At 46.0% G+C, this 25,282-nt stretch overlaps 1 protein-coding gene across 3 annotated transcripts in view; it reads right to left on the bottom strand.

Annotated features, from left to right (window-relative positions):
• The window catches only part of DGKA (diacylglycerol kinase alpha), a 197,502-nt gene extending 172,421 nt beyond the window's left edge, over window positions 1-25,081 (bottom strand). For 2 of the 3 annotated variants that reach the window (XR_006388132.1, XR_006388133.1), the window contains exon 1: window positions 24,792-25,081. The gene's annotated coding sequence lies outside the window, so the exon portion shown is untranslated. The remainder of the gene's footprint in view (window positions 1-24,791) is intronic. The other variant, XM_044283929.1, reaches the window with a different exon arrangement.
• Window positions 25,082-25,282: the final 201 nt, after the last annotated feature.

A 25,282-nucleotide genomic window follows, 5' to 3' on the forward strand; every position in this document is an offset into this window, starting at 1 on the left:
GTCTATTTCTGCAAACCGTCCTCCAGACTTGTTTCCATTGCCTGCGACTCCCGTTCAGGACAAAATATCACTGGTTATTGTGAAAAGACTCAGGTCATGGGTCTTATATCCCAGCACATCAACATGGCAGTATCCAGATGTTATATGCAGACAGATGTCTAAATGCATCTGCATCACTTCTATTAAAGGGTTTCTGTCACCAGAAATACCTAAATTAAACTGGCTGACATATGAGATGTGCTAATGTCAGCTGAACCTAACTAGCCTAGCCAATTTATATCTATAGAGTTCTGAGAGCAGCCAAGCAAGGGGGGCATCTTGGGAGTTGTAGTTTTACCACAGCTGGAGTGCCAAGGTTAGCCATCACTGCTCTAGAAGCAGGAACAATGCCCCCCCCCCCTGCTCCTAGAGACTATTTTGCATATTATAAAAGTTACATTTATGGAGTAATGGGGGCATAGATAAAACTAGGAATAGGCTAGTTAGGTTCAGCTGACATTAGCACCTCGTTAATGTCAGCCAATTTAATTTAGGTATTTTTGGTGACAGAAACCCTTTAAACGGGCTCTGTCCACTCTGACCTAGTAGGCTCTGCTCTGTGCGTCCATCAGCAGATACGACCAAAAATAGGTCATGCGTTATCTTTTGCGGTGCAGAGGCACGGACCTGAGAGCCCATGGAAGCGCAAAAGATAACACATGCCCTGTCTTTGGTCGTATCTTGCAGATCGTGGACTCATTCAAGTCAACGGGTCCGCATCCGCAGCACGCAGTGCACACAGCCAGTGCCTGCGTATTGCAGACCGTTATTTGCTGTCTACAGCACGGGCACGGAGCCCTTATGTTAGTGGGCATGAGCATTTAATGCCAACAGTAGCACGGCGCACAACACTATTCTTGCCATCAAGATATCAGACGCCACATCAGAACCTCAATGCACCCCATTGTGTTATTTATGGCCATTATTTTCATTATCATTTTCCTGCACAGAAACTCATGAGAATAAAGAGGCACTATCCCCCCCCAAAAAAAATATATTTGAGTAACCATTTAATCATAACATTACCCATAAGGAGTAAGAGCAACACCCATCAAATATCCATAAAAATCTAAAATGTAAAAATACAATAATGACTTGTAACTATCGATAATGATAAAGCAAAAATATCAGATCATGGAAATCATACCCATAGAATGCTTTACTAAGTACACGGCCGCCGCTGCGACGAGCTCCCGATGAAGCTCACGCCAGTGAAATGTGCGTCAAGGTGTTTTTTGTTCCCTTGGATCCACACTGTTTTTGGGTGGGTAACTATCCCTGGATAGTGCTGCTGTGATTTTTATCATTGTATACTTTGGGTCCCTGTTTATCATTACCTTTAGAGGGGTTCATGACATAGGGGCGTCTGCCCCATTAGGTGACTTTGATATAACATTGTGTTATGGGCCAAGTGTTATTCATACATTGTAAGGGTACTTTCACACTAGCGTTATTCTTATCCGGCATTGAGTTCCGTCCTAGGGGCTCAATACCGGAAAAGAACTGATCAGTTTTATCCTAATGCATTCTGAATGAAGAGCAATCCGTTCAAGGTGCCTCAGGATGTCTTCAGTTCAGTCTTTTTGACTTTTCAAGACGGAGATAATACCTCCATTTATGTAATAAATAAATAAATAAATACATACCGGATCCGGCATCTCAATGCATTTGTCAGACAGATCAGGATCCTGATCCGCCTGACAAATGCCATCAGTTTGTATACGTTTTGACGGAACTGCCTGCCGGAATGCTCTGCCGCAAGTGCAAAAGTACCCTAGTACTATAGGACTGTTCCCTCAGATACTGTAGGACATGTTTTTCCACTTTTTTTGGGGGGATGCTGTGTAGTGGGGGCCATGTACTTGGTTTTTCTAAGGATTCTATGGATTTTTATGGATATTTGATGGGTGTTGCCTTTATTCATTGTGGGGATTTTTTTTTGTAGATAGTGCGGTGTATTTTGCACTGGGTATTCTACTGAGGTGTTTTGATCATAAAAGTATTCCATGACGCTAGCCTGTCTAAAACAAATGACTGACAGTGCATTCGTTCTTCAACCTGTTACCCATTGATAAAAAATACATACAATTATAATGATGTTTGTTTGTTTTTTCACAGCATGTTTTAGGCTATGGTTTTGTAGGATCCGTTAGGATATATTTACAATGCAAATGTCTAACATGCTGAAATCGACGGAAAACTCTTACTCCCACTGGGAATGGGAAGCCACACTTCTATTAATATGGCCACAGATTCACAGAATAGGGCTCTTCCTGATCCTACAAATCCCTGGCTGAAATCCAAAGGTCAGCCTCGGATTTCTGCTGTGGAGTCCGCATTAAAAACACATCTCCTAAACCTAACTCCTAAAAAGGCCAAGTTGTTTTACAGCCCAAAGAGGTTTTGTGAAACCATTTTTGTAGAATTTCATGCTACTTATACAGCGTGCACAGTTTTGATTAGGACAAGCTGTACCGGTATAATGAAATGACAAATATTAGTCACATCTGTTCCTCTATCCAGAGCAGGACATGAGGACCTAATTGTCATGGTCTGTTCAATCAACTGTACAAAAAAAAAAAAAAAAAAAAAAAAAAAAAAAAAAACACTCCCTCTGCTGGAGGACCCAGCACTTGCTCGTGAAGTGGGAGTTATTGTAGAATTAGTTATTATATAGTGGATTTTTACTATTCAGTGATGTTATCACAGAAAAGGAGAAAAGGTTATTAAAAAAAAAAGTTGATAATTCGGAAAAACATGATTGGGTGCTCATATTGGCCACATATAGTGCTGATGACTGCTCCATGTAAATGGAGCAATATGAGTGGCAACTAACAGCTACATTGTTGATTGTTTTGGGCAAAAAAAACCAAAATGATGGTTTTTGATGAAGATGCTGAAACGTTGCAGGTGGCGTGCATCATGCTCTGGCTGCCTCCGTGGTGAACTACGCCGTCCGTGCTCCTTGCTTACCACCTGCCAAGACTGGATACAATGCCATTTATCTTGCATGGACTGGTAGGATGCATATTTATGTCTCTACCTTGTATTTTATGAATCAGAGAATCTTTTGCATTACGTTGCGTCCCTTGCATTTTTCCTGGTGCAAAAGAAATCTGTTCATATAAAATAACACTAAATAGCCATTTTACACAGACCGAGGAACCGGCAAATAATCGCTAACGGGCGGTCATAGGGGTGCTTGTTATTGATTATCTGGCGGTGCAAAGGTGCCACCGATTACCCAATGAATGAGCAAATTGGATCGTTTGTGTAGGCAAGTCTAACCACGATTTGCTGCTTGCAAACAAACAATGATTCTGTATGGGGACGAGCGATTGCATTAGTGAATGCTCCTCCCCATACTGTGGAGGAGATTGCTGCATGTAAATTCAGAGCTCGCCGCCACTGACGAGCAGGCAATTGCCGGGAAGGAATGCTTCCTTCCTGACAATCGCCTGCTGAACTGTCCCGTCTAAAGGGACCTTTAGGCTATAAGAGATTTTATCCTATTTCTACAAAATGGAAAATGGTCATTGTAACCTCCCCCCACATTTCTCCTCCCCCCTCTGCCAATCCCTACACTAGCTCCCCAATGCCCAGTGAATTCAGTTCAAAATGCTAACAAGGACATACAAGCCTGTTCACAACCTGTCCCTCCAAACATATCTGACCAAATCTCCCACTACCTCCCCACATACAATCTCCAATCCTCTCAAGAACTCCTTACCTCGCCTCTTGTCTGCTCTTCACAAACCGATCTAGAAAATGTCTAATGTTAATCCCCTTTACTCTGGAAATCACCATTGTGACACATCAGACCCACCACTCAAGTTTTCAAAAGCAACCTGAAAAACCACCTCTAGGAAAGCCTACAACCTAAAATAGCACGGCTGCCACTGCCATATGAGCAGCCTCCGCCTCACCTACTGTCTCCTCACCGTGTCCCCTCTTCCTGTCACTCACTAAGGCCACTTTCAGACGAGCGAGTTGACTGTGAGAACATGCCATGTGTGGAAGCATAATTTCCCATCCTAGACTCTGCTGCTGTAACATGCTGTGTGTTCCTGCCCGACCTCTGCTGTATTGATTTGTATGTCATAATGCAGTCTGATCTATAGTTTTATGGGAAAAGACTCAGCAAAACTTGTAATTTATACATTTACATCTATTCTCCCTATAAACTTAAAGGGATATTCCAATCTCAGACAATAGGGGCATATTGCTAGGATATACCCCCATTGTCCAACAGCTGCAGGTCCCACCGCTGGTACCCACACCTTATCTCATAAAGGCAGCTGGCAAAGTCCCGGAGAGGCCGCCAAAAATAGCAGAGCACTGACTCGGCTATTTCTGTTGGCACCATTGACATAAATGGGATCGCTCCCATTCAGTTCTACGGGGAGAGCGCTTGGTGGTGGCTGGACCCCGGAAAACGCGGGTTTCTCCAGCCACCACATATCCTAGCGAAATGCCCCCATTGTCTCAGATGGGAATACCCATTTAAAGACTTGTCCAGGATCTCAGTGCGGAGAGGGGCAAAAGCTTCAGGGAGAGCAGATCATACAGGGTGAACAGGGTGCAGAAATGGGTTGCAGCACACGCAGCAGTCTGCAGGAAGAGGGGAATCACATCCATTCCGAGAAATGCAGTGGTATTAGTCCGGTTGCAGCTGGATGTCCGCCGTTACCCGTTACAGTGAATGGGGCAATTCGGAATTCCGGCAGCGCATGGCAGTGATGGAATTGGCAGGCTGTTCTGGCTGGAACAGCCTGCCGGCTCTGCTTAGGTGAAAATGTGAAATACACCTTAGCTATGAACCAATCTAACTGGTTGCAGCATGTTAAAGCTGTAAATAATGTTATATATAATTACTGAGGGCGGTGTCGCTCACCAATGCCATGAAACAGTCATTAATGTTAATACAGTTTCTAGAAATTAAAGGGCTAATGCCAATTCCAGTTTGAAGAGGAGATACCAATTAAGTTACTTCTACATGGTCAAAGATCACAGCATAGTTCTGCCTGCATCTCAGCTAATGAAGGTGAATGGGATTGTGCTGCAACCCACAGGTTGTCGCAACACAACAGTCGCAAGAAATCCAGCAGGATTAGCTGAGATGCAGCCAGCGCTACATAAGTGTCATGGCCAAAGTAGCTGCACAGCCCTAGTCTTTTATGTACATTCAATGTAGCAATTTCATAAAGAGGTCACACTAGGGCTCTTTCACACCTGCGTTCTTTTCTTCCGGCATAGAGTTCCGTCGTCGGGGCTCTATGCCGGAAGAATCCTGATCAGTTTTAGCCTAATGCATTCTGAATGGAGTGAAATCCGTTCAGGATGCATCAGGATTAGAGATGAGCGAACTTCTGTTTTAAGTTCGGCGTCTAAAGTTCGGGGGCGGGTTAGCGGAGAATCCCGATCTGGAACCGGATATGGATTCCGACTTCCGTTGTGGTCCGTGGTAGCGGAATCAATAATGGCCGATTATTGATTCCGCTACCACGGACCACAACGGAAGTCGGAATCCATATCCGGTTCCAGATCGGGATTCTCCGCTAACCCGCCCCCGAACTTTAGACGCCGAACTTAAAACAGAAGTTCGCTCATCTCTAATCAGGATGTCTTCAGTTCCGGACCGGAACGTTTTTTGGCCGGAGAAAATACCGCAGCATGCTGCGCTTTTTGCTCCGGCCAAAAATCCTGAAGACTTGCCGCAAGGCCGGATCTGGAATTAATGCCCATTGAAAGGCATTGATCCGGATCCGGCCTTAAGCTAAACGTTGTTTCGGCGCATTGCCGGATCCGACGTTTAGCTTTTTCTGAATGGTTACCATGGCTGCCGGGACGCTAAAGTCCTGGCAGCCATGGTAAAGTGTAGTGGGGAGCGGGGGAGCAGTATACTTACCGTCCGTGCGGCTCCCGGGGCGCTTCAGAGTGACGTCAGGGCGCCCCAAGCGCATGGATTACGTGATCGCATAGCACGTCATCCATGCGCATGGGGCGCTCTGACGTCATTCTGGAGCGCCCCGGGAGCCACACGGACTGTAAGTATACCGCTCCCCCGCTCCCCCGCTCCCCACTACTACTATGGCAACCAGGACTTTAATAGCATCCTGGCTGCCGTAGTAACACTGAAAGCATTTTGAAGACGGATCCGTCTTCAAATGCTTTCAGTTCACTTGCGTTTTTTTCCGGATCCGGCGTGTAATTCCAGCAAGTGGAGTACACGCCGGATCCGGACAACGCAAGTGTGAAAGAGGCCTAAATAAAGATTAACACAGCATATGAATCCATAGCAAAGTGACAGGCACGACACTAAGCGAGCATTCACACGACCGTATCCGTTTTGTCTGTAAATCGCGGGTCTGCAAAATAGAGATGCGGTCCATGTGTACCCTCCGCTTTTCGTGGGACCCATTAAAAAAAAATGTCTATTCTTGTCAAAACGGATAAGAATACATCATGTTCTATAATTTGAAACTCGGCCGCACGGATGCGGACAGCACGCGGATGACATCTGTGTGCTGTCTGCATTTTTTGCGGCCCCTTAGAAATAAATGGGTCCATGTGCGATCCACAATAAATGCGGATCGAACTATGGTTGTGGGATCGCACGCTTAGAAGCCCGCACTGAAGAAAACCTATCAATGAGTTGCACACTGCAGGCAGCAGCACTAAACCATTGACCTAGTTCTTTGTTTCTTCGGTGGAAGCAGGAGCCGCTGATAACGTTCTCAAATAAATGACACAGCAGTAGGGGCTGCTTAACATAAAGCCGTTAGATGGAAAGCTGCCGTCCTGGGAAGGGAGGCAAATATGGCATGTTTGTAGTTCTGAAAAATACTGCAATAAGCCAAACTGTACAGTAATCCGCTTCTAGCTCTAACGAAAACAACTGATCTGTGTGCAGCCGGATGTCGGACCCCCACCGATCTGATATTGATGACCGAAGCTGTGGATGGGTCATCAGTATCTGAAGAGTAGAAAAGCCCTCCCATCTCCGTCTCATCACCTATGCTTCTATAGCCTCCTCTTACGTCTATCCAGATTATAGACTAATACCAAAGTGTAGTTACAGTCGCGTATACAACTGCCCTTCTTCACTCATTGCAAAATATAGAAAACACAGCAAATCTACTGGCTTGATTCATTCACATCTTCTTATCACACTGGTGTTTCTGGGTCCGCTTGCGAGATCCGTTTCAGGGCTCTGACAAGCAGCCCAAAACGGATCAGTTCAGAATGAATCAATTTGACTGCGTTTGGTCTCCGTTACGCTTTTGAGGCGGACACTAAAACGCAGCTTGCAGCGTTTTGGTGTCCGCCTGACGATGGGGAGCCAAACGGATCCGTCTTGACTTACAATGTAAGTCAATGGGGACGGATCAGTTTTCACTGACACAATATGGTACAATTGAAAACGTATCCGTCCCCGTTTCAATGTAAGTCAAGATGGATCCGTTTTGACTTGGATTTTTATTTATTTATTTTTTATGAATAATGCAAACGGGTCCGGATAAAAGCGTTTGCATTATCGGAGCGCATCCGTCTGTGCAGATACAAGACGGATCCGCACCGAACGCAGGTGTGAAAGTAGCCTAAGGCTATTTTCACACTGGCGTTTTTGTTTCCGTTTGTGAGATCCGTTCAGAGGTCCAAAACAGATCAGTTTTGCCCTAATGCATTCTGAATGGAAAAGGATCCGCTCAGAATGTATAAATTTGGCTCCGTTCCGCCTTCATTCCACTTTGGAGGCGGACACCAAAACGCTGCTTACAGCACCCCATAGAAATTAATGGGTCCGCAATTCCGTTCCGCAAAATGCGGAATGAAATTGCGGACATGTGAATGGAGCCTAAAAGGAACCTGTCACCGGGATTTTGTGTATAGAGCTGATGATATGGGCTGCTAGATGGCCGCTAGCACATCCGAAATACCCAGTCCCCACAGCTGTGTGCTTTTATTGCGTAAAAAAAAAAACACTATCTGATACATATGAAAATTAACCTGAGATGAGTCAGGGACAGGACTCATCTCAGGTTACGGATAATTTGCATCTCAGGTTAAATCTCTACACCCAAAATTCAGGTGACTGGTTCCCTTTAAGCTCTAACCACTTTTTACAAAAGTCCCAAGAGCAGCATAAAATTAAAAAAAAAAATTTTTTTGTGCAAAATGCAGCTTACGCAAAACTCGAGTACAGTCTTGTATAAATCCCCCCCCCCCCCCCAATATTGATGTGAATTGAAGCCCCGGTGTCCCTGTAAAGAAGGAGCTACTGTTAAAGGGGTTTCCCGGGTGTTTGACACTGAAGCCCTATCCTCAGGATGGACATATAGAGAGAGTGGTTAGGCACAACCTCAATAAATAACAAACATCCGTGAAAGGCAGAGAGCCAGAAATGTGGCTATATAAAGTAAGCATACCTAAAAATCTATAAAGATATAAACTTTATAACGTGATCACCATATACATACAAAAAACACGATCTCACAAGAACCATGTGAGGCACACAGAGGTGGGGCCCTGAGGAGCACAACCCAATACCAATACCCTCTCTAACAATAAACCAGCAATGGGTGAGCAAATACACAATGTATACAAATAATAAGTAGAAGAGATACATAAGGTACTACGACAGCCCAAAAGCCGAATACATAAGGAAATAACAAACTACTGTAGGTAGAAGACACGTCACCCAGATCTGTCCGTTATGTATAAAAGGCAGGTTACTGCGCTCTCATTTTGGGCACAGCACATTCTGAGCCATCTTCCTGCTTTTCAAATGAAAATAAAATGCAATCCCATTTTGTGAATATTTGCACATTATTCTGCTATCAGACAGATGTATTTTTAGCCGTACGCACTTCTATGTAATGATATTAAATGCAGGTTTTATCACTCATTTATCTGAAAGCAGACACCCTTATTATATTATTAGATAATATATCTAACACTGGCTGGTCCTGCACTTCCACCAGCAGTGATTAATACACATATTTTTATAGATTTTTTATTTATTTTTTTCTGAGAAATTACTGGTGCTACAATTAAAAGCTTTTAAATGCAAAACAGTAAATCCTCTCCAAAGGACCACTTCTATGAGAAGGCCACCCCTTTTCTAGACCAGATTTTCGGTGACAGATTTTCTGTTCCACAATATATTATTCATACTGGCCATCTGCTTTGAGAAGGACACATTTAAATGGAATTTTGGGTGATCCACTGTATACCAGTTTGTTTTGTGTCTCAATGATAAACTGTGCATGGAATAGGGTTTCCCTGTGTCACATTCTTTGCCTTAGAGAGCATTCACACAACCGTGTTTTTTTCTTCCGCGTCCGTTCCATAATTTTTGCGGACAATGCACAGACCCATTAATTTCTATGGGTCCGCAAAAATTGCAGAATGCCTTTCATTGTCATCCGTGTGCTGTCCGTTCCTTGTGTCCGTTGCTTTTATTTTAGAACATGTCCTATACTTGGCCGCAAATTGCAGTCCATGGCCCCATAGAAAGTCATTGGGTCTGTAAAAAACGGATAGCACACGGAAATGCATCTGTATGTCATCCGTTTTTTTGAGGACTCCTGGACTGAAAACATTCTAGGAAACACCATTTCAGTTTTTTGCGGACAGTGAATGACAGGATGACACACGGAAGCACCACGTCCGTATTATACGGACTTACGGAACGATAACTGTTGACATACGGAACACACGGATCTGTGAATGCTCCCTTACACTGCTATATACATTAGGTGGAACGGTGGCAGAAATCATTTGCCATAAGGCAGGAGCATGGAGGACATAGACTGCTTTCAACACATGTTAAAAGAATGGTAGGTCCATATTTCTGCATGATAAATAAGGTACAGCACGGGTAAGAGGTTTGCATCGCTCCCCTGTATGACCAAATTTTACCAGTAGATGTGGAGGCTTTTAGTTCGGGGGGTCATTTATTATGATCCTTATGACAGTAACTGGAGCAAAAAAAGCTGCAAAGCCCCAGGTTGTGACTTTTTGGAATGCCACTGTGCCTAAACGTAGGCATATGCAGTGTTAGAACAGCGCACTCGCCACTGGATAGCGGGCGGATCCAGGTGGGGGAGTGGTGGGCGCCAGAATGAAATCTACTCCAGCTAGGGGATGGAGTAGATTTCAATCTAGGTGCATGGACTGCCGGAGGAAGCGCTTACTGACGACGAGGCGTGTGCCATGTCATACTTACAGGCATCCTCTTGCAGCGGAGGCGCTATTAAGAAAAAAATGACCCCCTTAATTTCTAAACTTTTGATATGTCATAGATACATAACATATCAAAGGTTGTGAATGGTGGTGGTCTGGGTGTTGAGACCCCAACCAATCGCTAGAACGAGGAGAGAGAAGCGCTCACATACCAGGCTCTCTCCTCACTGCAGAATCGAGACTTTCTCGCCCGCTGGAGGCATTCATACAATGATCTGATCACACTAGCATATACAGTATATGCTGGAACAAGCAGGGCACAGCCCACTTGGCTGTTTGTGTAGTCCCACACCCCTCTGGCTACTGAATTGGGGGCCCATTCTGGAGGTCCCAGAGGTGAGACCAGCATCTATCAGATATTTATAGCAGATCCTGTGGATATGCCATAAATGTCTCAGATGGAAATGCCCCTTTAAAAAATGGAAACAATCCACTAGGGCTGAAACGATAACTTGATTGAATTGAGTAATTCGACACAAAAAATCCTCGATGCAAATTCATTTGTGTCATGTGACCACGGAGCGGGAGTGAAGCGCTTGCTATTAATCACCGCTCCGTGGTCATCCGCCGGCCCGCACTGCTTCCCTTTCCTTCTGACACAGAGTCAGGACATAGTGCACGTAAGCATGCACTATGTCCTGACGCTGTGTGACGTTAGGACAACAGTGCAGCGGCCGGAGAAGAAGATGGACGAGCTGTGGAGTGGCGCCCCTACAGGAGAGGTAAGCATTTTATTTCACTGGCGCTGGGGACATGCTTAGGAGGGGCAGCTGGTGGCATTGGGGAAGGGGGGGGGCTGAGTTTTTTTTTTTTTAAAGAAAAACATTCTTTTAATTAGTTTTTTGTTATTAGAGTACGCGATTAATCATTGGATTCATTCATAGAATACTCGATTACAAAATTAGTCGATAGCTGCAGCCCTACAGTCCATTAAATATGCCAAAAAGATGGGGATCTCTGGGGCTTGCTGCACAGTCACTACCCCACAGAAACAGGGACCAGGTACCTCCATTTTTATGATCGGTGGGATCTCCCATTGATCAGACTGTCCTTTGGATATACCTATATGTTGTTTGTCGGAAAATCACATGGGGCGTTTTCTAGGCTCATATTCTTGTGCTCAAAAACGTCAACATACAATAGACAGCATTCCTAATTTCTGTTTTAGGGGTTTGCAATGCTTTTTTTTTTTTTTTATACGCATCATGCTTTGGGGGAGGCGATTTGTCTCGTGTTTTTCCTAAAGGCTTCTCCATCGGAAAAGTGGAACAAAATAAATACTAGGGATCGACCGATATTGATTTTTTAGGGCCGATACCGATACCGATAATTTGTGAACTTTCAGGCCGATAGCCGATAATTTATACCGATATTCTGGGAATTTTCATTTTTGAAAAAAAAATAAAAAATTCCCACAAATCTGCTGAAAATTAATGTTTATTGTTAATGTGTATTTTTTATTTTTTTTTGTAAATCTTTCTTTTTCATTTATATTTAATATTTTGGTGTTTTTATTATTTTTTTTGTAACTTTTTTTTTTAAACTAACTTTTAGCCCCCTTAGGGACTAGAACCCTTGTCCTATTCACCCTGATAGAGATCTATCAGGGTGAATAGGAGCTCACACTGTCCCTGCTGCTGTGTGCTTTGTGCACACAGCAGCATGGAGCTTATCATGGCAGCCAGGGCTTCAATAGCGTCCTGGCTGCCATGGTAACCGATCGGAGCCCCAGCATTACACTGCTGGGGCTCCGATCGGAGGAGCAGGGGAGAGGGGATCCTGTGGAGGGGCGCACTGCGACTGGGGTGGGGGGGCCCTATGCGCCACCACTGCCTAATACTGGGGGGGAGGGGGGGCGCACTGCGCCACCAATGCTTAATGTTGGGGGGGGCGCACTGCGCCACCAATGTCTGATACTGGGGGGCTTGGGGGGGGCGCACTGCGCCACCAATGAAGCTTAATCTCTAATTCATTCATATACAGGAGGCGGGAGCTGGCTGCAGGATCACATAGCCGGCTCCCGACCTCTATGAGCAGTAGCTGCGATCCGCGGCACCTGAGGAGTTAACTACCGCAGATCGCAGCTACAGCTCATAGAGGTCGGGAGCCGGCGATGTGATCCTGCAGCTCCCGCCTCCTGTATATGAATGAATGATAGATTAATCTTCATTGGTGGAGCAGTGGCCATAGCTCCTCCCCTCCTCTTGTCCCCTGTCCTCCCATTGGCTGGAGCGGCAGCAGCAGCACAGGGGGAGGAGACACTGCTTCCTTCTCCCCTGTGCTGCTAAGGGGAACACGGAGAGCGCTGAGAGCAGCGCGATCTGTGTTCCCCATACACTATCGGAATATCGGCAAAATAGATGCCGATACCGATAGTGTTCAAAATCCTGAATATCGGCCGATAATATCGGTAAATCCGATAATCGGTCGATCCCTAATAAATACATCTTATAAATGTCATAAAATACAAAAAAAGTACCAAAAACGCTTGTCAAAGAGACAGAGAAGGTGTCTCTGAGATGGTGTTTCTGCAGCGATCTGTAAATGTACAGTATCCATACAGCCTGCTACGTGGATGTGAGCCAGTAAGCGCACACAGCCTGCAGACATGATGCTCTGTGCTCTAATGTAGGGGGAAGGTTTATTATTCTGAAGAAACGAGTTCTGGCGCTTTATAGAAACAGTCATTAGCTCGCTCGAGACATTTATTAAAACGCCGGGAACTTGGTCTACTCCATCAGCGTGTTCATGCACATAAAGCTCTGAAAATACTGACAGCCGAGATATGAAAGTGACAGTGACTGCACAACACAATTAGTGTCAGTGCTCTGTGATGGAGGACCAGTGCCAGGGCGAGCAATGCAGCCAGCCTGGGAAACTGGCACAAGGTCATGTTCCTGATATATCTCTTGGACAATGTTGAATGCCAGCATCCTTGGAAAAGGGGCAGCGAGGAAGTTATCTGAACATGGAGCAAATTCTTTTAACCAGATCCAAGTCTGAAGAAGAGTTCTGTGATGTTCTAATATCATGCGTTTCATTTTACAAATCTCTGTTGCCAACAGTGAATGGAAACTATCTTGTTTACATAACATTAACATAATAGATAAGGTTGAAAGATACACAGGTCAATTAAGTCCGACCTATACTCTGACCGTGTTGATCCAGAAGAAAGCAGAAAAAAAAAAAATCATAATTCTTTGGATAAATTTAGGATATTTAGGATAAAAAAAAAATTCCTTCTTAAATGGGCTGTGCAGCGATTTATATTCATGACCTTTTCTCAGGATAGGTCATCAGTATCTGATCGGCGGGGGTCTGATACATGGCTCAATTAGCTGTTTGAAAAAGAGGTAGCGATCCATGTGAGCGCCGCTTCCTGTTCATTACCATGCCCGTTGTCTGGCAAGCCCAGTCTAATGACAAGTATTTGCTCTATTCACTTGTATGGAGCGAGTATGTGTAATGGCACTACACCGCCGCTCACCAAGAGACAACACATAGAGCGCTGCCTCCTCGTCAAACAGCTGATCGGCAGTGGTGCCTTGCATCGGACCCCCGCTGATTGGTTGCTATGACGCTGTGCGCTTCCTGCTGCCGCTGCAGTACAGTAATACACTCGTATAGTGTATTACTGTACAGCAGCAGCGGCATGAAGCGCACGGCGTCATAGCAACCAAAGACGCCGTGCGCTCCTGCTCTGAACAGGAATCCAGGCCGTGTTACCATGGACCGCTCTCGGCCGCGGAACACGGCCGTGTGCATTCGGCCTGATGTCGCCGTTTGCTCCTTTGTCTCGTTCTCACAACCGAAAACGACCGCCAGAAGTACAATCGTGAAATCCCTGGTGTAGTGTGCGTCGATGTGTGCGCAATTCCTCCAAAATAACATCACAGAGACGTTCTCAAGTAGGTTCCAATAATGTGCCTCCCTCCCAGCAGCTAGGCGTGGTTTATTTATACCAGAAGATGGGAGGCGGTCTTACAATCATGACCAATGAGGAGACAGGTTATGGTATGAAGTGATTGGCTGGCGAAGATGTGAATGATCGCGCAAACTTATGTTCGCGCGTTCACACACACATTCGCGCCTTTTCCGTTGCCGTGCTTATCCTCGTGGATGAAGAAACCCCCCCCCTCGACGGTCCCCATCCCTCCCTCCTCAGCCTGGGCCATGACACTGGTATCCTGCAGTAATACCAGGCCGGAAACAAATCAGCTACAGGTCGGGACGACCGGACAATCGTGCGAAAGTCTCTGCGCAGATGCGAACGAATCTGCGCAACTCCATAGGATAGATGGCGACCATACGGCAAACAATTATTATTCCACAACAGGCCTTAAAGTTATTTTTGTGGTTTTGAAAAGTTACAAATTATGGCACATAGGGCTGCAACGATTAATCGATGTAATCGATTATATTCGATAACTGGATTCGTTGTCGACGAATCCAGTTATCGAATAATCGCCGATTCGTTGCTATTCGGGCGGGCGGGCGGTCGCTGCATCTTTATTTTACCTTTTTACAATGACGCTCCCGTTCCTGTAACAGCCAGGCATAGCAGACGGCAGCGTAACGTCACTCACTCACGTGACACGCCTGCTCCGCCTCCTTCATTCATGAAGTGGGCGGAGCAGGCGCGTCACGTGATTGAGTGACGTTACGCCGCCGTCCGCTCTGCCTGGCTGTTACAGGAGCGGGAGCGTCATTGTAAAAAGGTAAAATAAAGATGCAAGCGCCGGGGCTGTTAGGGGGAAGGGGGGTCTGTGTATAGCACTGCTATGGGGAGGGGGGAGGATCTGTCTATAGCACTGCTATGGGGAGGAGGGGGGGGTCTGTGTATGGCACTGCTATGGGAGGGGGGGTCTGTGTATGGCACTGCTATGGGAAGGGGGGTCTGTGCACTGTTATGAGGAAAGGGATCTGTGCACTGTTATGCCCATAACAGTGCACATATCCCCCTCTCCATAACTACGCCGTCCACAGATCCCCCATAAGTGTCGCCCACACATCCCCCATAAGTGTCGCCCACAGATCCCCCATAAGTGTCGTCCACAGATCCCCCATAAGTGTCGCCCACAGATCCCCCATAAGTGTCGCCCACAGATCCCCCATAAGTGTCGCCCACAGATCCCCCATAAGTGTCGCCCACAGATCCCCCATAAGTGTCGCCCACAGATCCCCCATAAGTGTCGCCCACAGATCCCCCATAAGTGTCGCCCACAGATCCCCCATAAGTGTCGCCCACAGATCCCCCATAAGTGTCGCCCACAGATCCCCCATAAGTGTCGCCCACAGATCCCCCATAAGTGTCGCCCACAGATCCCCCATAAGTGTCGCCCACAGATCCCCCATAAGTGTCGCCCACAGATCCCCCATAAGTGTCGCCCACAGATCCCCCATAAGTGTCGCCCACAGATCCCCCATAAGTGTCGCCCACAGATCCCCCATAAGTGTCGCCCACAGATCCCCCATAAGTGTCGCCCACAGATCCCCCATAAGTGTCGTCCACAGATCCCCCATAAGTGTCGTCCACAGATCCCCCATAAGTGTCGTCCACAGATCCCCCATAAGTGTCGTCCACAATTTGTTTTAATATGGCCTTTGAACATAATTTTTCAAGTAAGATCATATAAACCTCTGTTTTGTAATTTTGTCGTTTTTCCCGATTAATCGATTAATCGTAGAAATTAATCGGCAATAGGGATCGACCGATATTGATTTTTTAGGGCCGATACCGATAATTTGTGAACTTTCAGGCCGATAGCCGATAATTTATACCGATATTCTGGGAATTTTCATTTTTGAAAAAAAAAAAAAAAAATTCCCACAAATCTGCTGAAAATTAATGTTTATTGTTTTTTTTTGTAAATCTTTCTTTTTCATTTATATTTAATATTTTGGTGTTTTTATTATTTTTTTGTAACTTTTTTTTTTAAACTAACTTTTAGCCCCCTTAGGGACTAGAACCCTTGTCCTATTCACCCTGATAGAGATCTATCAGGGTGAATAGGAGCTCACACTGTCCCTGCTGCTGTGTGCTTTGTGCACACAGCAGCATGGAGCTTATCATGGCAGCCAGGGCTTCAATAGCGTCCTGGCTGCCATGGTAACCGATCGGAGCCCCAGCATTACACTGCTGGGGCTCCGATCGGAGGAGCAGGGGAGAGGGGATCCTGTGGAGGGGCGCACTGCGACTGGGGTGGGGGGGCCCTATGCGCCACCACTGCCTAATACTGGGGGGGAGGGGGGGCGCACTGCGCCACCAATGCTTAATGTTGGGGGGGGGGGCACACTGCGCCACCAATGTCTGATACTGGGGGGCTTGGGGGGGGCGCACTGCGCCACCAATGAAGCTTAATCTCTAATTCATTCATATACAGGAGGCGGGAGCTGGCTGCAGGATCACATAGCCGGCTCCCGACCTCTATGAGCAGTAGCTGCGATCCGCGGCACCTGAGGAGTTAACTACCGCAGATCGCAGCTACAGCTCATAGAGGTCGGGAGCCGGCGATGTGATCCTGCAGCTCCCGCCTCCTGTATATGAATGAATGATAGATTAATCTTCATTGGTGGAGCAGTGGCCATAGCTCCTCCCCTCCTCTTGTCCCCTGTCCTCCCATTGGCTGGAGCGGCAGCAGCAGCACAGGGGGAGGAGACACTGCTTCCTTCTCCCCTGTGCTGCTAAGGGGAACACGGAGAGCGCTGAGAGCAGCGCGATCTGTGTTCCCCATACACTATCGGAATATCGGCAAAATAGATGCCGATACCGATAGTGTTCAAAATCCTGAATATCGGCCGATAATATCGGTAAATCCGATAATCGGTCGATCCCTAATCGGCAACTAATCGATTATTCAAATAATCGTTAGCTGCAGCCCTAATGGCACACACCATATTTGCCCAAATTTTAGAACTACTCAACACTTTTTTTAAAGTAACAAGAAAAAGGGCTGGGCTTAGCAGGAGGGGGCATAGCCTCTGCTGGCGTCATTTAAGTCTAGCAGGTATAGACTTCAGTTTCTAGTGCACAGAGTGCCAGAGATGCACCTAATCTGCCTCTTAATAAATTAGGAGCACCTTACCGCAGTGCACAGGGGATTCAAGACTGGTATATGGGAACATCTCCCCATGTAACAGTGGCCCCCAGATTTATTAATCGTAAAAGTGGCGGAAGCTTAGACTGGCTGTCTAGCCCTGCACCAGATTTATCACAGGGGCTCAGATTGGATGATAAATGCGGTGCAGGGATAGACACTTTGGTTGGCTAAGGCTACTTTCACACTAGCGTTCATAGGTCCGTTCGTGAGCTCCGTTTGAAGGGGCTCACGAGCGGACCCGAACGCCTCCGTCCAGCCCTGATGCAGTCTGAATGGAGCGGATCCGCTCAGACTGCATCAGTCTGGCGGCGTTCAGCCTCCGCTCGCCTCCGCACGGACAGGCGGACAGCTGAACGCTGCTTGCAGCGTTCAGCTGTCCGCCTGGCCGTGCGGAGGCGAGCGGATCCATTCAGACTTACAATGTAAGTCAATGGGAACGGATCCGCTTGAAGAGGTCACCATATGGCTCAATCTTCAAGCGGATCCGTCCCCCATTGACTTTACATTGAAAGTCTGAACGGATCCGCTCAGGCTACTTTCACACTTAGAATTTTTTCTAAGTTATTAATGCAGACGGATCCGTACTGAACGGAGCCTCCGTCTGCATTAATATAATCGGATCCGTTCAGAATGGATCCGATCGAACGCTAGTGTGAAAGTAGCCTTACGTTGAAACAGATTTTTATGCTACAATTGTGGCACCGTTTTGGCAGAAAATGGCCCATCTTAGCGCCGCCTCTTTCCCATGAAATTCTGTCCCTTGCCAAGCATTTTAGAATAGTGTAAAAACACTTGCTGTGCCAAACTGACAATTTGTGCCACTTTTAAGACCGATTTTTGCCACATACATCAGTAAATCTGGGCCAGTGTGCTTGACCACTTGCATTTTTTCCTGGGCTGGTGTTTTTCCAGCCCAATATGCACCAAAAACAGAGGCAAAAAACATGTCACAAAAATGGTGACAGTGCAGAAAAACGCCACAAGAAGACTTATGTGTGAAAGTATCGTAAGGATACATGCACACGGAAGCAGGTTTACAAACAGAAACTCCTGCACGAAAAGAAAAAGCAAATTGTACATGAGGTTTATTTAATCTCACACGCTTTGCCGGTACTGTATTACGCCACAGTTTTTCCACATGGGATTCCGCGCAGAAAAACTGCATGTTTTCTGCAAGGTGTGCAGGTGGCCTAAAAAAAAAAAAAAAAAAAAAAAAAAAAAGCTGAGTACTGAATGCTTCATATATGACAGTCTGTTGAGGACTTGCAAGTAGAAACAGGTGACAACAAATCTGTTTATGAGCAGGTGATGAAATACATTCCTTTAAGTAATCTGACAGGGACTGTTCAGCGAGGCTGATTACGACAGACAACCCTACAGATTATTTACAGCAGGCATGTTCAACCTGCGGCCCTACAGCTTTTGTAAAACTACAACTCCCACAATGACCTGCTGTAGGCTGTTTGGGCATGCTGGGAGTTGTAGTTTTGCAACAGCTGGAGGGCCGCAGGTTGAGCATGCCCGATTTACAGGAAACCTGCAAGTGTACTGCCAATTTTTAACAACAGGTTCCATACTCAATGTCGGACACGCAGCGTCATGACACAGTTTTACATATACATATATATATATACCATATACATGGCACACATACATAAATACACTATATTTGCACTACACATATACCACCCAACTTTTAAAAAGCCTAAGGAGCTAAACTATGGAATGGAAGCGCTCAGCTGGATCTGGAGAACCTGAGGGTACTGGCTGAATCCCATGCCTGGGTAGCACGTTCCTATTCACACAACATTTTTTGGTTGTCACACTCAGAGCATGCCTCAATCTGAAAAGAAAACTCCAAGAGACAAAAAAAAAAAAAAAAAAAAAAAAACACACAACACACACCAGGAAATGCCAGACAATAACTCAAAGTTTGTACGGTATTTTATACTTTACTATTTCCCAACATCTGGACGCTGCAGTTTTCACAGCAAGGACTGCCTCTAAAAAGGCGTAGAGGGACACCATGCGAATACAATACACTGCAATGCATTTACACTGACTGAAAAATGGAAAACCAAAAGGCGAGTTATAAGTGTATATCTATAGCTTATAAAACTAACACCAGCAGAAAAGCTGCAATTTGGTTGGGTTCACATGTTCACGTTTTTTGAGCCAAAACCAGGAATAGATTATACAAAAACAAAACAAGGCAGTATCTGTCCTTTATACATATTGGGGGTCATTTGCAAACATTTTTACGCCATATTGGAATAAAAATGTCACACAACCCCTTTATTGTGACATTTTGAATGCCCATTTTTGTGCCGCGTTTGATACATAGGAACATCGAAAGTGCGCTGGGGACATGCCGTAGACCAGCCCAGTGCCAGCACTTTGGCCCCAACAAATTTACTGGAAACATGCGTAAATGCTAGCAAATAGCTACTCCAGCTGGGGGCTGGTCAAGTTTTTCCATTAGGCACATGGACTGCTGAAGGCGTGCACCTCGTCATAAACCAGGCACATCTTCAGCCAGCAAAGCCAGAACAAAAAGGGAAACAAGGAGCGGCCTAAAATGCCAGTCTCTGTAATTGACCCCCTTCTTCCTTCAGGATCCACACCTGATTTTAACTGCAGTAAAAAAATTCGGAATGTGTAAACCCAGCCTTACCTATAAAATGATAATTACAACAACCTAAACAATCTTCTCCAGCAAAGTAATCCTGGGTACATCATTTTATTTATTTTTTATTATGGACACTGGACAAGGCAGTTTGTGAATTTAGGAACACTTTGCGTAACCCCTGAGACAAATTCATCACACAAGATATCCATTAGGGTTGAGCAAAGTGAGCCGAAGTCGCTTCTGTCAAAACTTTGTTTGAATGCTGTATGGAGATCCGTCTATGTATGGGCTCTGGTGAGGTGGAATTCATTATCCCAGAAGTCGTGTGAGACTTTGGTAAATAACCAGCCATTTATTACTTGAAATCCATTAAAACTTGAATCTGAAGTCGGCTTCGGTACCAGCTTGTGTCCCTGTACCGAAGCCGACTTCAGATTCAATTTTTAAAATGGTTTTCAAGTTTAAAAATCGAAGTCCGAAGTTACTGACCGAAGTCTCACGAGACTTTGGCGATATCGAATTTCGCCTCACCAAAACCAATACATTTGAATGCAGTGTGGAGGCGGATCTCCGTACGGCATTCAAGCAAAGCCTTGACCTAAGTGACTTTGGATCTATGATCCAAAGCTCTCTTTACTCAACACTAGTAGCCATACACCTTAGGCCTTGTACACATTTCCGTGTCAGTTTGATGTCTGTGGGAAAAAAAAGTGGAAATAAGCAGCCGTTTCATCCATGAAGATGTCCGTGAAGGATCGGTGTTTGGTCCGTATGTCCGTTTTTACCTTCCGTGTGTCATGCCTAATCCACAGACGCTGCTCTGCTGAAAAAATGTATTTCCAAAGCATCTCCTATCAATCTTCAGTGAATGCCATCCGTGTTGTGTCTGTGATTTTCACTGACCCACAGATTTCAATGGGCGGGTTTGGTCTGAATCACAGACCAAAGTGGTACATATCTCTGTGATTTTTTTTTTCCCCCCATCAATATCACATTGGCGGGGGTCCGACACCCAGCACCCCCGCCGATCAGCTGGTTAAAGAGAAAGCCACGTGAGAGCAGTCTTTGCTCCATTGCTTACCTGCTCGCCGTCGACATCGACATCGACACGGCGAGCAGGTGCCGTTACATGATGTCCCATTCACTCCCAGAGAAAGCCATCTCACTAGCTTATGGCTTTATTCACACAGTCAGTGTTTGGTCAGTGATTTCCATCAGTGATTGTGAGCCAAAACCAGGAGTGGATCCTACACAGACATAAGGTAGTAGGGAAAGATCTGCACCTGTTCTGTGTTTTGGACCCGCACTTGGTTTTGGCTCAAAATCACTGATGGAAATCACTGACCAAACACTGACTGTGCGAATAAGGCCTAAAGGTTTAGAAGATAGGTCATCAGTAACAAAAAAAAACAGTCGGAAACACCCTTTAACCTTTTCCAAGTGGCTCACTGGGAGTTAGGCCTCTTGCACACGAACGTTGTGTGCCCGTATTGCGGCCCGCATAAGGCATGGATCCGCAATACACGGGCATCTGCATGTGTGCACTTCGCATCACTTGAATGGGTCCGCAATCACAAAGATGCGGAATGGAAGCACGGATCGGAACCCCATGGGAGCACTACGGAGTGCTTCTGTCTTTCTGAACTTGTTCTATTTTTTCAAGTTGAATGGGTCGTAATCCGTCCCGGCCGTCGCACGGACGTTGCCCGTGCAGTGGGGACTGCAAATTGCGGTTTCCAATGCACGGAACGAATGCACAACGTTCGTGTGCAAAAGGCCTTAAAATCCAACTTTTTTACAAGCCTTGTAAGAGAACAACAGAAGTCAAATATCTTGGCTTTTTTGCTTTGTCATGTTCTTAAGCTTGTTAAAAAGTTGGACCTTGACTCGTATGAAACCACTTCCAAAAGGTGGCGTTAACGAGTTTTCTTTCTCTGCCAGATATCTCTTTGCATATAATTTTCCCATGGAGAATTGCCACTAAGTCTCCATACACAGCTGGTCTCCTTAAAGGAAATGTGTCACCAAAATTATTTCACTGCCAGTTAACATGAGTTAATAACACATCTCCTTTTTTTCAAATCTGTTTTAATTTTCCTAATAAAAAAAATAAATAAATAAAGAAATATTCTGTTTCCTGAACATGATTATGGGGGCGGCCATCTTACCTGAGCTGTTGTGATTTATATTGATGACCTATCCTCAGAACAGGTCATCAATATCTGATCGGCGGGGGTCCGGCACCTGGCACCTCTGCTGAGTAGCTGTGGAGCGGCGGGCATAGTGTAATTACAAGTACTTGCTCCATTCAAGTGAAGGAAACGAGTAGGCGTCATTATACTGCACTGCTGAGACGAAGTGCAGTGCAAAGAAGAGGAAGCGGCGCGCGCATGAAGCGCCGCCTCCTCGTCAAACAGCTGTTCGGCAGGATGCAGGGTGTCAGACCCTCGCCAATCAGATATGAGGATCGGTCATCAATAAAAAAATTGTTGCACAACCCCGTTATCAACATTTACAAAGAATTAAGAAAATTGCTCTACGGCAGCCATATGGGCCATAGACACTATGGTCTGGTGGGGACCTCAGGCTGATGTCCGCAGTAAGCTCAACAGATTTTGATAAAGTGATCTGTTATAGTGCTATCAGTTTTGAAACTTAAGATGGATAAACGCAAATGTGTTAACGATCCAGACAATTTCTGCTACATATGTGGCAAATACACTACTTATGATCAGCGCAAGAATCTGACAAAGCGAGTGCGTCTTGCAGCTTGGGATGCATTTGTGCCAGTAGTGCAGAACTTCCTTGGGAACAGACGAGCTGCAAACTATGCTGAATTAGTAGACAACATGCTTACAGCATATGAACAACTTGGCTGCCGAATGTCATTGTAAGTGCATTTCTTACATTCCCATCTTTACTTTTTCCTACCCAATTTGGGACACGTAAGTGACGAACATGGAGAGCGGTTCCATAAAGATATTTCTACAATGGAGAACAGGTATCAAGGCCGCTGGAATCCCAACATGATGGGGGACTACTGCCTCGTTTTTGCAACGGGAAAATATGACCATTCGCAAAAGCAGATGCCTGAAGCACCTCTAACAGTACTGGGCCTTGCTCAAGTGAGACTTTTAAACTGAAAAACAAGACTTTCTGAAATGTTGTAATTCCATTACATTTTCATACACTGTTTACTACGCAAACGTTGATGTAGATCAGGTAATTGTTGGAGTAAAACTCGTTCTGTTCAAAATTATTCAATGCCTTCCAAGTGCTTAATTTATTAAGGCATACTTACACATAGCAAAATTATGTGACGTGTTAGAACAATTCTGACTTCGGATTTGTAATCTGCACACTTGATTTAGTATAGGACAAATGGTTTTTGCCCAGTAGCAGACTGTAGTTTTTGTTGCGTGGTTACCAGTGGACTATGTGCATGTACTGGTCACGATGCATTCATTGCCAGTGGATAGAGATGAGCGAACTTCTGTTTTAAGTTCGGCGTCTAAAGTTCGGGTTAGGATTAGCGGAGAATCCCGATCTGGAACCGGATATGGATTCCGACTTCCGTTGTGGTCCGTGGTAGCGGAATCAATAATGGCCGATTATTGATTCCGCTACCACGGACCACAACGGAAGTCGGAATCCATATCCGGTTCCAGATCGGGATTCTCCGCTAATCCTAACCCGAACTTTAGACGCCGAACTTAAAACAGAAGTTCGCTCATCTCTACCAGTGGACTATGTGCATGTACTGGTCACGATTAGTGATGAGCGAACTTCTGTTTTAAGTTCGGCGTCTAAAGTTCGGCTTCCGGTTAGCGGAGAATCCCGATATGGTTCCCGATATGGATTCCGACTTCCGTTGTGGTCCGTGGTAGCGGAATCAATAATCGGCCATTATTGATTCCGCTACCAGGGACCACAACGGTATTCGGAATCCATATCGGGATTCTCCGCTAACCGGAAGCCGGACTTTAGACGCCGAACATAAAACACAAGTTCGCTCACCTCTAGTCACGATGCATTAATTGCCAGTGGACTATGTGCATGTACTGGTCACGATGCATTCATTGCCAGTGGACTATGTGCATGTACTGGTCACCTAATTACCAGTGGACTATGTGCATGTACTGGTCACCTAATTACCAGTGGACTATGTGCAATGTACTGGTCACCTAATTACCAGTGGACTATGTGCATGTACTGGTCACCTAATTACCAGTGGACTATGTGCATGTACTGGGCACGTGCATTCATTACCAGTGGACTATGTGCATGTACTGGGCACGTGCATTCATTACCAGTGGACTATGTGCATGTACTGGTCACGTGCATTCATTACCAGTGGACTACATGCATCTACTGGTCGCACCCTTCATTACCAGTGGACGATCTACATGTACTGGTCACTCATCAGATCATTAACCTTTCACATGCCAGTTTTTAAACAATTGCCATTCCATGTGAACCTCCACAGCTCAGACATCACTGCTGCAAACCCCACTCTGCAGCACCAAGCTCTAACACAACCGCTGCAAGCCTGGCCAGACAGGACATGCTGGTCCTTGTAGTTCCATGCCTGACATTAGAAGGGCTCCCCAGCTTGTACACAGACCCACTACAGGCAGCTCCATCCCCTGACCACTGGTGACCAGCAGCTCCATGAGGCAGATGTCTGCAATCAGGGTAGGACTGGATGCATTATCCTGGCACAGAAAGGCCGTTTTTAGGCCAAAACCCCCAGGTTCCCGTCACACAGGGCTCACCTGGCGCTCCTCAGTGGTGGCCGCCTTATCTCCTGTCTTGTGTCTTCTCCTCTTCGGGCAGGATGTGGCAACAAAACAAAAGAAAGATAAAAAGCCCAGAACCGGGCAGAAGACGGAGGGGGCGGCGAAGAAAAGTAATAATATGTCGCTGCCAGGAAGTGAAACTTCAGCGAAGTAACTAAGAAGAATGGCTACATGTTCTGGGGGGGGGGGGGGAGATTAACGCAGGTTAGTCAGAGGCTGGAGCGGCTCCAGGGAGCAGCTCACACCCTCTGTGCGGCCGCCTCTCCCCTGACACACAGCTGTGAGGTGACTGAGGAATCCCTGCCTCCTGTACACGCTCTTTGGACCGGAGGAGGCAGCCTGTGTGTGACTGGAGCCCTAGCCCCTCGCCGGTGACGCAGCTAGTCGGGGAATCCTCTCAGAGACGCTCAGGGCTGCGGCTTTTGTTGGCGCCTTATTCCCTGCAGGAGGGCGCTGCGTTTTCTGCT

This window comes from Bufo gargarizans, chromosome 3 (assembly GCF_014858855.1).
Source record: "Bufo gargarizans isolate SCDJY-AF-19 chromosome 3, ASM1485885v1, whole genome shotgun sequence".
Taxonomy (NCBI): domain Eukaryota; kingdom Metazoa; phylum Chordata; class Amphibia; order Anura; family Bufonidae; genus Bufo; species Bufo gargarizans.